Source organism: Macrotis lagotis, chromosome 3 (assembly GCF_037893015.1).
Source record: "Macrotis lagotis isolate mMagLag1 chromosome 3, bilby.v1.9.chrom.fasta, whole genome shotgun sequence".
NCBI classification, from domain to species: Eukaryota; Metazoa; Chordata; class Mammalia; order Peramelemorphia; family Peramelidae; genus Macrotis; species Macrotis lagotis.
Window position 1 is genome coordinate 271,077,967 of NC_133660.1, and position 11,817 is coordinate 271,089,783.

Sequence of the window (11,817 nt, forward strand, 5' to 3'; positions counted from 1 at the left end):
GGTCTGTTCACAGCACTCCAATGTAGGCAACCCCCTAACAAGGAGGGGTCACTAGAAAGAACTTGGAGCTTGGAGTCACCAGATGGAGGAGGATGTCCACATCCAAGCTATGACACTATTAGCTGGACAAGTTACATAATCTGTGTCTCCATCTCTTCATCTCAAAAGTGGAAGTAATACAAGACATCCTGTTTGTAATTGGTCTCTTCAATTAGATTATGAGCTTTTGGAGAGCGGGGATTGGACTGCTTTTTCTGTCTCGCTATTCCCATACAGTAGGCACTTTATAAATGTTTATTGATTGGTTGCTTGATCCCCTCATTCTTTGATCTTGAATGCCTGAGAATGAATGATCCTTGAGATCAAGGACTGCTTTTCTGGGGACACCCTCACAGTAGGTGCTTTATTAGTTGGCACCCCTAGCTCTCAATCATAGACTTCGATAGAAAACTTATACTACATGACAAACATAGAATAAGTATCACAAGAGTTTTGCCTCCATTCTCTCTCTCTCTCTTAGCTGGACCAAAGACTGTGAGGTAGGCACAAATAATGCCTCCTTCTATGCTACAGAGCTCTCATGTTTACAAAATACTTGACTTATCTCATTCAATTCTCTCAATAGCCCAAATGCTGTATTACTGTTCCCATTTCACAGAATAGACTGAGGGACAATGAGATTAATTGACTTTCCCAGAGTGTCATACAACTACATTTCCTCTGCAATCTAAGGCCACACTCCGTGAAAGTGATGAGAGAGAGAGAGAGAGAGAGAGAGAGAGAGAGAGAGAGAGAGAGAGAGAGAATGGATTGGGGAGGAAGGGGAAAAACCAAATTGTAAGAAGATGGTAGGGAAGGATGCTACAGAGATAAGGAAAGGACCAGAAATAGAAAGACTTGGAGCATCTCAGAGAAACCTCACCTCCTTCTTAATGCTACCTTCCTCTTCTACCTTTGCTATTGCTGAATATTAAAAAAAATCATCAATGGACACATTTTTGACTTTCAAGGGTGATAGACCATGTAGGGAAGACATCATTTAGTTCCAAAGGAACACAGCATCCAGATGGAGCTGAGTGAATGAAGGATTGTGGGTCAACCTTCAGAGGATACTTCCTTCCCAGAACTGGACCAGAATCACAGAAGGTTGGAAGGGGTGTCCAGTCAAGAGCCATCTTGTCCAACCCAGCAACTGATTGTATAACTGACCTGTGGTCATCCAACCTTTGCTTGAAGAGCTGCTGTTGTTTGCTGTTGCTATCTTTTGTTTTTTATAAGAGAACTGATGACATCAATGGTGATCTTTGGTGTGTGAATCTGAGGCAGAGCTGCACAAAGTTGGCCTCACTTTTCCTGAATCACAAAGGTCCAGTGGTAGAACAAAAATCAGGGTAACTGACAATAGCCCGGGATGGAAGGAATGACCCTGGCTTCTTCCATGTCCATGATGCCTACTTTAACGACCTTTGTGGCCATTAGTACAAATGACTCTCATCTGCCCATTCTCCAGGAAATCCTTCATGTGCTGGGGGTAGACAGCCTCCTAACTCAACAAGGATTTTGAGGTCTCACCCTGGTTTAGCCTGTCTGCTGAAGACAGTTTACCAGATAATGGATGTTGAACATACTATAGCTTCCTGAAGTCACAGGTAAGAGCTGGGTGAAGGTGAACATCAAAGATGGAGAGGCTTGGCAGCCCTTACCCAACAGTAGTATTGATCCTCTCTGAGCATCCCATACCCCCTTGCTTGAAGACCTATAATCAAAGGGAACCCACTCCCTCCTGGGGCAGCCCTATTCCATTTTGGGACATTGATTATCAGGAAATTTTCCTTTCCAGCACATTTGAAACTGCCATTCCTAATCTTCCACTCATCAAATTTAATTCTGTCCTCAGGTATCCAACACAAGGAATCTCGTCTTTTGCATTTGATAATCCTTCAAAAATAGTATCCCTCCCTTTCTCACCCACTGCTTCTCTAGACTCAACATCCTCAGTAACTTTCACTGATCTTTATATGGTGTCAATTCAAGAGCCCTTATCACCCTGGATACCCTTCATGAAATGTGGTGTCTCAAACTGAACACACTACTCTAGGTGTGGTTGGGCTGGGTCAGAGTGCATAGAAATGATTACCCCCCCCCCTCTCTTTTTGGACACCAAACCTTTCTTGAAACAGACTTAAGATAACATTCATTTTTTTTGTTTTTTGAGTCATCTCACATCATTAACCCTTTGAATTTTTTTTCAGACAAACTGCTTACAAAGTTCACAATCTTCCCCATTCTGGTCCTTATGAAGTTGATTTTGAAGGTGAGTAAAGGACCAGAGAAGAGTGACTAGTTCAAGGTCACACAGCTAATAAAAAGGAGGTAGGGATCCTTTGATGTACATTCAAATTACCCCTCCCCCAAAATAGATGGCTCTAACAGAAAATAACTGTTAGAGGAGAAGGTCGGAATGGTCAAAATGACCATGGTGGCAAGGGGGAGGCTGGAACAAATGGGGTGGGGGCCCTCTGGAAAATGACTCCTTTAGTTACTACAGGATGGAAAGGGGAAATGGCTGTTATTGACTTGATGCTTGAATTTAAATAATTCTTTTTTTGTTTTGTTTTGTTTTTTAGGGGGTTTTTTTGGCAAGGCAAATGGGGTTAAGTGGCTTACCCAAGGCTACACAGCTAGGTAATTATTAAGTGTCTGAGACCAGATTTGAACCCAGGTACTCCTGACTCCAGGACCGGTGCTCTATCCACTGTGCCACCTAGCCACCCCAATTTAAATAATTCTTAAAGAATGGTTGAATGTCCAGACTAGAAGGAACTTCACATATCTTTATGCCCAACTCCTCATTTTATAGAAGAAACTGGAACATTTTTAGAAATGAAGAAATGAGGCCCTCTAATTTCAAATTTGATGCTCTAGAATGCCAAGGAGATCTTAGGCTGAATTAGCATCCAAGACTAGGGAGGTAATAAATACCATTGTATTCTGCCCTGGTCAGATGGCATCTAGGGACTAGTGATCAGCTCTGGGTACTACATTTTGGGAAGAAACATTGTTAAGTGGAGGGGCATAAAAAGGAGAGCCACCTCAATGGTGAAAAGATCTATTAATCAGGCCAGATGAGGAGGAGCAGAACTAGAGATGATGTTTAGGCTGAAGAAGACTAAACATTTATCTTCCAGTAGAATAGAAGCTCATTAAAGTCAAATTCATCAGGTCTTTGTAGATTCAGATCTTAACATAGCAACCTGTACATGGTAAGGGTTTTCCATTTCAATCTCCTGCCCAAGCAGCATCCATGATTTCCCATTGGCTTTAGGATTAAATACATACTCCTTAAAAATAAATTGTGGGGGCAGCTAGGTGGTGCAGGGGCAGCTAGGTGGCTCAGTGGATAGAGCACCAGTCCTGGAGTCAGGAGTACCTGGGTTCAAATCTGGTCTCAGACATTTAATAATTGCCTAGTTGTGTGATCTTGGGCAAGTCACTTGGCCCTATTGCCTTAAATAAATTGTGAATTTCTCTTTTTGACATTTAAAGTCCTTTGCAATTTGGATCTGATTGCATATTGATCCTTCATGATAATTAACTGGCCTACTTGCAGTTTCCTTAATAGGAAATCCCATCTCCCACCTCCGTGCCTTTGCTCAAGTTGTTCCCCCTACCTGGAATGCCCTCTCTCCTCACCTCTGCCTCTTTAAATCACTAGCTCTCTTCAAGACTCACTTCAAAGGGCATCTTCTTTTCTAATCCCTCCAGGTACCTGAGAGTTCTATTCCTTCAGCTTCACTTTCCTTATCAGTAAATTGTTGATAATCATAGAGATTGGGGAAACCTTCCCGTAGAAGGCAGTGTTTGGCTTGAATATGGAAGGGCATGAGGGATGCAAAGAGGTTGGAGATAAGGGGGTTCATTTCAAACATGGAGAACAGCCGGTGCAAGGTTGCAGAGATGGGAGCCACAGGTCAGTTTGATGGGAGAAATTCATTGTACATGAAGTCACCAAATCTCGACTTAGTTTCTTGTCAATAAAACAAGACTCCTCTTTCATTGAGGTTCCTTAAAGACAAAAATATATGTGAATAGAATTAGGACAATTGATGAGAGAGAGAGACAGAGAGAGAGAGAGAGAGAGAGAGAGAGAGAGAGAGAGACAGAGAGACAGAGAGACAGAGAGACAGAGAGACAGAGAGACAGACAGAGACAGAGACAGACAGAGAGAAAGAGAGAGAGAGAAGAGCCAAGTCTTAGAGTCTTGCAATCAGGAGGCTTGGATTCAAGATCCAATCTGGGGGTGGCTAGGTGGCATAGTGGATAAAGCACTGGCCTTGGAGTCAGGAGTACCTGGGTTCAAATCCGGTCTCAGACACTTAATAATTACCTAGCTGTGTGGCCTTGGGCAAGCCACTTAACCCCATTTGCCTTGCAAAAAACCTTAAAAAAAAAAGATCCAATCTGGTCTTGTCATCTTAGGTTCATTGGATCATGGATCCAGAATTGGAAGAGTCTCTACCAGCCCTTTTCAGTTTCTTGTTATGGGTTGTTTTCTCCCTTAGAAGGTAAGCTCCTCGAGGTATGCATTATCGCTGTTTTTGCTTGTATATGTATTCCCATCACCTAGCCCTGCTCTGGTACAAAGTGAGAGCCAAATAGATGTGTGATTGACTGATCTGACTACCTCTAATGGATGAGGAAACTGAGGTTCAGTGAGGCTCTGAGTGACTTGCCCAATGTTACACAGGCAGCCAGTTGACTCTCATTTCTGGGTCTCGTTTTGCCTATATGTATATATATATAAAGGCCTGGGCTCAGTTATCTCTATGGTCCTTTCAAATTCTAAAATTCTCAGAATCTATAAAAATTGCATAAAAACAAGATGTTATATGAGTAGGAATCATTTCTCCTTCTTGGCTATAGCTGCTCCATTCAAACCATCCTCACCTGTAAAGATTATTCTACCAACATCCATTACAGTTATTTTTGATTCAATCTATCATTGGCATCAGGAGGAAAAACGGGGAAGAAGGGGGATCATAGGTACATTCTGAAATATGACCTGAGACTCTTTTTCCACCCTGAAATGTCACCCTTTAACTTTTCCTCATTAGTGATCCAACATATAAACATTAATGGGGATGACAAAGTGTCCCTTCTCAATCTCTCTCCCCTTTCCACTCTGACTTCTCAACAGCTTCCAAATGGATAATCCCAATACTGAGGCCACCCATGGCTCCCTACTAACAAAATTAAAAACTCCTCCAACTGGCCTTCTAGATCCTTCATAGTCTGACTCCAATTTCTCTTTCCACACTGGCTCTTGCCAGGGATTCTAAGAGACAGAGGTACTGAGGAGGGAGAACATTCTAGTTATGGACACAGTCCAGGCAAATGAGATAGCATATTGGGGATGAAGAACAACAAAAAGGTCAATGTGTCTACTCTATGGAATAGTGGAGTAGAGTGATGGGCAGCGAGGTGATACAGTGCACCAGGCCTGATCTGAATTCAAATTACTTGCTAGCTGTATGATCCTGGGAAAGTCACTTCACCCTGTTTGCCTCAGTTTCCTCATCTATAAAATAGAGAGGAGAAGGAAATTGCAAACCACTCCAGTGTTTTTGCCAAGAAAATGCCAAATGGAGTCACAGAGTATCAGACACTGTATCTATTAATACCTGTGGTAAGGTAGGATGAAACCAGGAAGTAAGAAAATGTGCCTTAAAATTTTTCAGAATATTTTCCTCAAACAATCCTGAGGTAGGTAGATAATGACACTGTTTCAGGGTTGGGAAGTTGTTCAAGGTGACACAGTCAATAATTTGGTAAGGCAGACACTGTGCTAAGCACTGGGAATACAAAGAAAGGTTAAAAAAGTAGCCTTGGGGGCGGCTAGGAGGTGCAGTGGATAAAGCACCGGCCCTGGAGTTAGGAGTACCTGGGTTCAAGTCCTGTCTCAGACACTAAAATAATTACCTAGCTGTGTGGCCTTGGGCAAGCCACTTAACTCCATTTGCCTTGCAAAAATCTCAAAGTAAAACAAAACAAAACAAAAAAGTAGCCCTGGCTCTCCAGGAACAAGTAAGAGATTACCCAAAAAAACTCTGTACTGGATAAATTGGGGCTGATCCATGGATGGAAGGGCATGAGGTGAATTAAAGGGTTGGGGAATGGCTTCCTGGAATAGGTGGGATTTTTGATGGGACTTGAGGGAAGCCAAGGAAGGTAATCCTCCCCCATATGATTTGGTACAAATATGCAACAAAGACTAATTGGTGGCAGGCACTGAAGCACAGTTCTGGTTTCCTGGCTTGGGTGCCATGTAAGTTGGGGGGGGGGGGGAGAAATGGTTTTCCATACTTCCTTGTTAGTTATCTATCTTGTATTTTGGAATAAGACAGCAGATTGGAAGCAGCCCAGAGGAGGATGCCCACTTTTGGCAAGTGATTTAAGTACTGGGGTATATTGGCCTGGGGTGATTTCTCATGGGAACTTGGATAGGGCATTGACAGTCTATAGCCATTGATTTACTCTGTGGTACAATAACTGATCTTTATAACAGAGTCACCAAGAGCAGGTGATGGAAAGAGTCAGAGGTGGCAATCTGACCTCAGGATAGGTCTCAGCATTGGAAGGATGCTCCAGTCTACATTGAAGCTGCCCAGGAATCCACCTCAAAACATACTTGGCAAGTAGATGCCAGTCTTTGCATGAAGACCTTCAAGAGCAGCCCACTGCCTAACTATTAGATGTTTCCTTTCATCTAAAGTGTGGTGGACTTCCCTTAAGGCTGGAAGATCTAGAGTCATGTCCTGCCTGACCCATGGGGTTGTGTGATCTTGGGCAAGTCTTTCAGTGCTCTGAATGACTTTCTAAGACTGTAAGTTGCCCATAAGGAGTCCACCTGCTTTGGTAGGTAGAGTTTCCTATACCAGTCTTTATATCACATCTAAATATTCCTCTTTATAACTTCTAACTGCCCTATGAGACTAATCAGTCTGCTTCTTTCATCTGATGACCATTGACATACATGATGCCATTATATCCATGACCTGGCCCCATGAGGTAGATTGCTTGTTTCTCCATTGAGGGGCTTAATAAATGTCGATTGATTGATGATAGTCATGTCTTATCTATATCATTATAGTTCCACTTTCCCCCCCCATACTCCCCTCTCCCACCAATGGCCATCCATGTCCATGTTTGTATCATGTTGGTCTCACCAGTTATGCTTTATGTAATCCATATCCAGATGTTGGCAACCACTGGGCAGGCAAAATTCAGCATCTTAGGAGACCTCTACTCTTGAAGGCATTGGGGAGACATGCAGTGGGGCTATATAAGTAGGGTGCAACATTTCAAACAAAGAATTGGGAAGGAGATCTGGAATAAAAAACTGCTATCCAAGAGAATCAGAATGGAAATAAAAATAGGTTGATCATATTAGGCAAAGAGAGAGAAGCAATGGGTAGATAACCTGTGTGTTTGCTGCATTTGGGTCCTCAGAATGACAAGATAAATGCAGGAAGTCATTTTGGGTGGACCCCTTGTGGTGAAATTATAGATAGACATGGATATGGAAGGAATATCTGCCTTCATGTAATCAACAGTTACATTTTAATATATGAATATATTATGTGACCACAGAATTTAGTGATTGATGGATTGACCTAACCCAACCTCTCTCCTTTAGCAAAGCAGAAACAGAGGCTCAAACAGATGGAATAATTTACCTAGAATTGCACAGGTAGCAATCTCAGTAGATCTGGGGTTACAACCCAAGATTCTCTGATTCCATTTCTGGGTCTTTTCTCTTGCACTAGGATATTTTGGGAATGGGGTTTCCACCCCAAGTTTTATATTTTACAGTATTTTCCCCAAAGGTAACAGAATAGTCACAGATCTTAAAAATCAATAACTAAGTAATTTTTCTGTAATGGGAAGATCTTTTCTGTCCCTGTTAAGGCAGACAGTTAAATTCTAGTTCCCGACACAGGGAGAATACATTTCATCTCTTTAAAGTCAGAGCGGAGGGTTGGGGAACAGGGGTAGTGAACACTAAAGACAAAAATCCTATAAGGCCTGAGGAGATACAAAAGCAAAGTATCCAGGATGCTGCCCATTGGCCCATGGACCAATGATAATAATAGCTCACATCTACAGAGTATTTGCAGGTCTATAAAGAGAGCATTTTCTTTGCAATGTCCATGAGGTAAATAGTGGCAAATAGTAGGCACTTAATAAATTCTAATTGATTGGTTGCCTCCATTTGATAGATGAGAAAACTAAAGTTCACAGGAGGTAAATGACTTACTAAAGATCATATAGCTAGTAAGCACAGGAGCCAGAAGGAGGTAGCATAATGTAGTAGTAAGAGTTTTGGTGATGGAGATGCTAAATGACTGTTGGCAGAGCTCTGAATGGGTTCAGCTGTTCAAAAATAAAACAATTTGGAATTACACCAGTATAGTAGAGGCAGCCAGGTTGTTCAATGGATCAAGTATCTTCTTGGAACCAGGAAGATCTGAGTTCAAATTTGACTTCAGATACTTACTTACTGCTTCAGATACTCACTAGTTGTGTGACCTTGGGCAAGTCCCTTAACCTCTATTTGTTTTAATCCACTGAGAAGAAAATGGCAAACTGCTCCAATATCCTTGCCGAGAAAATCCCATAATGGGGTCAGGAAGAGTCAAGCATGATTAAAGGACTGAATAATGCCATAGCAGAGGGCTGGTCTCCAAGCCCAGCCTTTATGCACATAAAAATATTACTATTCCAATTTTCCACAGACTTTGAGAAATTCTGTCACTGATTACAATGTGCTATCTTCATGGGGAGATGTTTTGGCTTGACTTTGCTGCAGAAGGTACTAGCCAAGTCCAGTCTTGACCTCTTCTCTTTGATTTTGGTATTTCTATTACCATGACACACCTTCCTGGCTGGTGGCATCTGGTGAGAAACAGCCTCGGGTTTTCTACCTCACAGATCATCATGTAGCCCCATGAATACTGACCTCTTTGCTTTGCCTCAATGTCCTTTTGCTTTAGCTAAAGAAAATATTCCATGACCTCGTGAGTCTTGCAAGAGTTAAAAGTGCAACCTCAGGTTTAGGAGTGGGAGAGTGGAGTCCAATATTTTGTAGCCATGCCAGCATCAATGCCCTAAGGAATGATGAGCAACCTTCAGTATCCACCCCAGTAGTAGCTTAAGGGAATGACACCAAGACCTGGTAGCCAAGATGAAGGATCATTCGATAGGTTACCAAATTTGGATATGAACTTGATAGAACCACTATTACATAGAAATTGGGTTAAGACTTAAGTTCATTCTCCCTAGAGACTCAGGAAATAGAGGAGAGAGAGTGTATTCACAAGATTCTAGGGAGGAAATGTTTATAATCTGTAATTGCTATGTCTTTTAAGATAAATGTTTATAAAAGATGATTTTAAGATAAAAACTTTATAAAAGTTATTTACTGTTAAATGATTCAATGAAATTACAGCACTAGTCACTGATAATGAACAGTATGGGATAACACACCTAGAATGCCTAGAATGGGGACTTGAAACAATAGCTCTAGAAAAGAGCTCCAGAAAAAAGAGCTCAACCCTGAAATATCCCTGAGGGGAGAAAGATAGCCAGCCTGCCTCTAGGAGGGTAGAGATCATACATTGTTTTTGAGGTCAAAGCACCTTTTTACACAGTAATACCTGTACTAGAAATGTACCCCAAAGAGATTAAAGATCTCTCTTAAAGATCTCTCTCTCTCTCTCTCTCTCTCTCTCTCTCTCTCTCTCTCTCTCTCTCTCTCTCCCCTCTCTTTATGTATATATCATATATATCAGTACTTTTTGAAGTACCAAAGAATTGGAAAGTGGGTGCCCATAGATTGGGGAATGATGGAACACATTATGTTCCTATGAATAAGTGGACATTATCCTGCCATAGGAAAGTATGCATATGAAAAATTCAGAAAAATTTGGGAAGATAAATATGAACCAGTGATAATAAAAGAAGGTACACAACAGCCACAATAGCACAAAACAACATTGAAAAGTTTCAGAGTTCCATCAATGGAATGGCCATTGGAAATTTCAGCCTCTCATTTCCCTGAAGACAGGGGTGGTGTATGAGCAGTGTGTTGATTTGTTTGCCTTGATTACACTTCTTAATTACAATGGAGGGTTCTGTTTAGAGAAGAAGGAAGTATTGGGAAGTGACAGTGATTTTTTAAGAAAAGTACATCTACATTGCCGGCAGAGTTGTGAATGGATCCAACCTTTCTGGAGAGCAATGTGGAACTATGCCCCAAAAAGCAATAAAACTGTTTATACCCTTTGATCCAGAAATTCCAATCCTAGATCTATATCCAGAAAAAAATTATTAAAAAAGGGAAAAGTCCTCCATGTTCCAAAATATTCATAGCAGCCCTTTCTGTAGTGGCAAAGAATTAGAAATTGAGGGGATGCCTAACAGTTGGGGAATGGCTAAACAAGTTATGGTACATGAATACTATGGAATATTATTATTCTTTAAGAAACCATAAAGGTAGGACTCTAGAGAGGCATGGAATGAGTTACAGGATCTGATCCTGAGTGAAGGGAGAAGAACCAAGAGAACAAGGTACACCCCAACAACATTGTGAGATGAACAACCTTGATGGAAGCAGCTCCTCTCAGCAGATCAGAGAGCCAGGACAACTGTATTAGACTGGCCATGGACTATATTATCTTCATCCAGAGGAAGAAAAACAAAACACACACACACACACACACACACACACACACACACACACACACACACCCTTCAAAATCTGATAAACACTTTATAAAAATTATCTCTTAGGTATTTACCTTAATCCTAATTCCTCATACTGAAAATAACTAATCTGTAAACATGTTTATCAAAATATGCATGTACAATGCTAACCTCAGTATGCACCACTGAAGGGAGGGGCATGGGAAGGGAGGGTAGAAGGAAATTTTGTAACTTAAAAATGTACATGTGCACGTGGATGAAAATTTTAAAAGTGTATCAAAAAAAAACCCCAAAAAGGTCAATGGTCAGAAATCCTGAGCTCAACCCAATCTTTATTTTTTTTAGGTTTTTTTAGGTTTTTTCAAGTGGCTTGTTAAGTGGCTTGCCCAAAGTCACACAGCTAGGTTGTTTGAGGACGGATTTGAACCCAGGTACTCCTGACTCCGGGGCCAGTGCTCTATCCACTGCACCACCTAACCTCCCCACAACCCAATCTTTAATACAAATTTTTGACTGTGGGTGAGGGTGAGAGATTATCCCGAGCCAATTTATTCATCTGTAAAATGGGGAGAGCATAAAAGCTGTCTGTAAACCTTGAAGTATAAGGGAGATGAGGACCCTAACCTCAGTCTTCTGATTCCAGAATCAATGGTCTTTCTCCATTCTGCTCAGGTTTTATATCCATATTGATTGACTGGAAACAAAATGGATGTTCCCCCCATTCAGGAATGGCTTAACAAATTGTGGCCCATGGAGGTCATAGAATAATGCTGTCCTGTACATTAATGTGACAATGGCACAATGACATGTGATAATGAGCGGGCCTCATGGTGCTTCCATTGCAGAGTTTGACCGGGGTGGTTGTGTCACAAGCATCAATTGAGGCATAAACTGAGAAATAATGTGCTCATCCAAATTATTTTACCATTGCGATGGAGGCAAGTCAAGAAATTTCAAGCCTTTATTAAATACTTAGCATTGTCTGCTCCTGTTTTTTCTGGTAAAAGGCAAAAGTGTTACCTGTGCTAAGCTAACATTAAGGACTCCAGAAGG

The 11,817-nt window shown here is 41.4% G+C and overlaps 1 long non-coding RNA gene across 3 annotated transcripts; it reads left to right on the forward strand.

Annotated features, from left to right (window-relative positions):
* The first annotated feature begins 1,132 nt into the window (after positions 1–1,132).
* Positions 1,133–7,124, forward strand: LOC141516557 (uncharacterized). 3 transcript variants are annotated; one of them, XR_012476742.1, is made up of 4 exons: positions 1,133–1,649; positions 2,253–2,373; positions 4,480–4,565; positions 6,566–7,124. It is a non-coding gene; the product is annotated as an uncharacterized LOC141516557 (long non-coding RNA). The 3 variants fall into 3 exon arrangements; XR_012476741.1 differs by having other exon boundaries at positions 2,253–2,314; XR_012476743.1 differs by lacking the exon at positions 1,133–1,649 and adding an exon at positions 1,695–1,897 and having other exon boundaries at positions 2,253–2,314.
* The last annotated feature ends 4,693 nt before the right edge of the window (positions 7,125–11,817 follow it).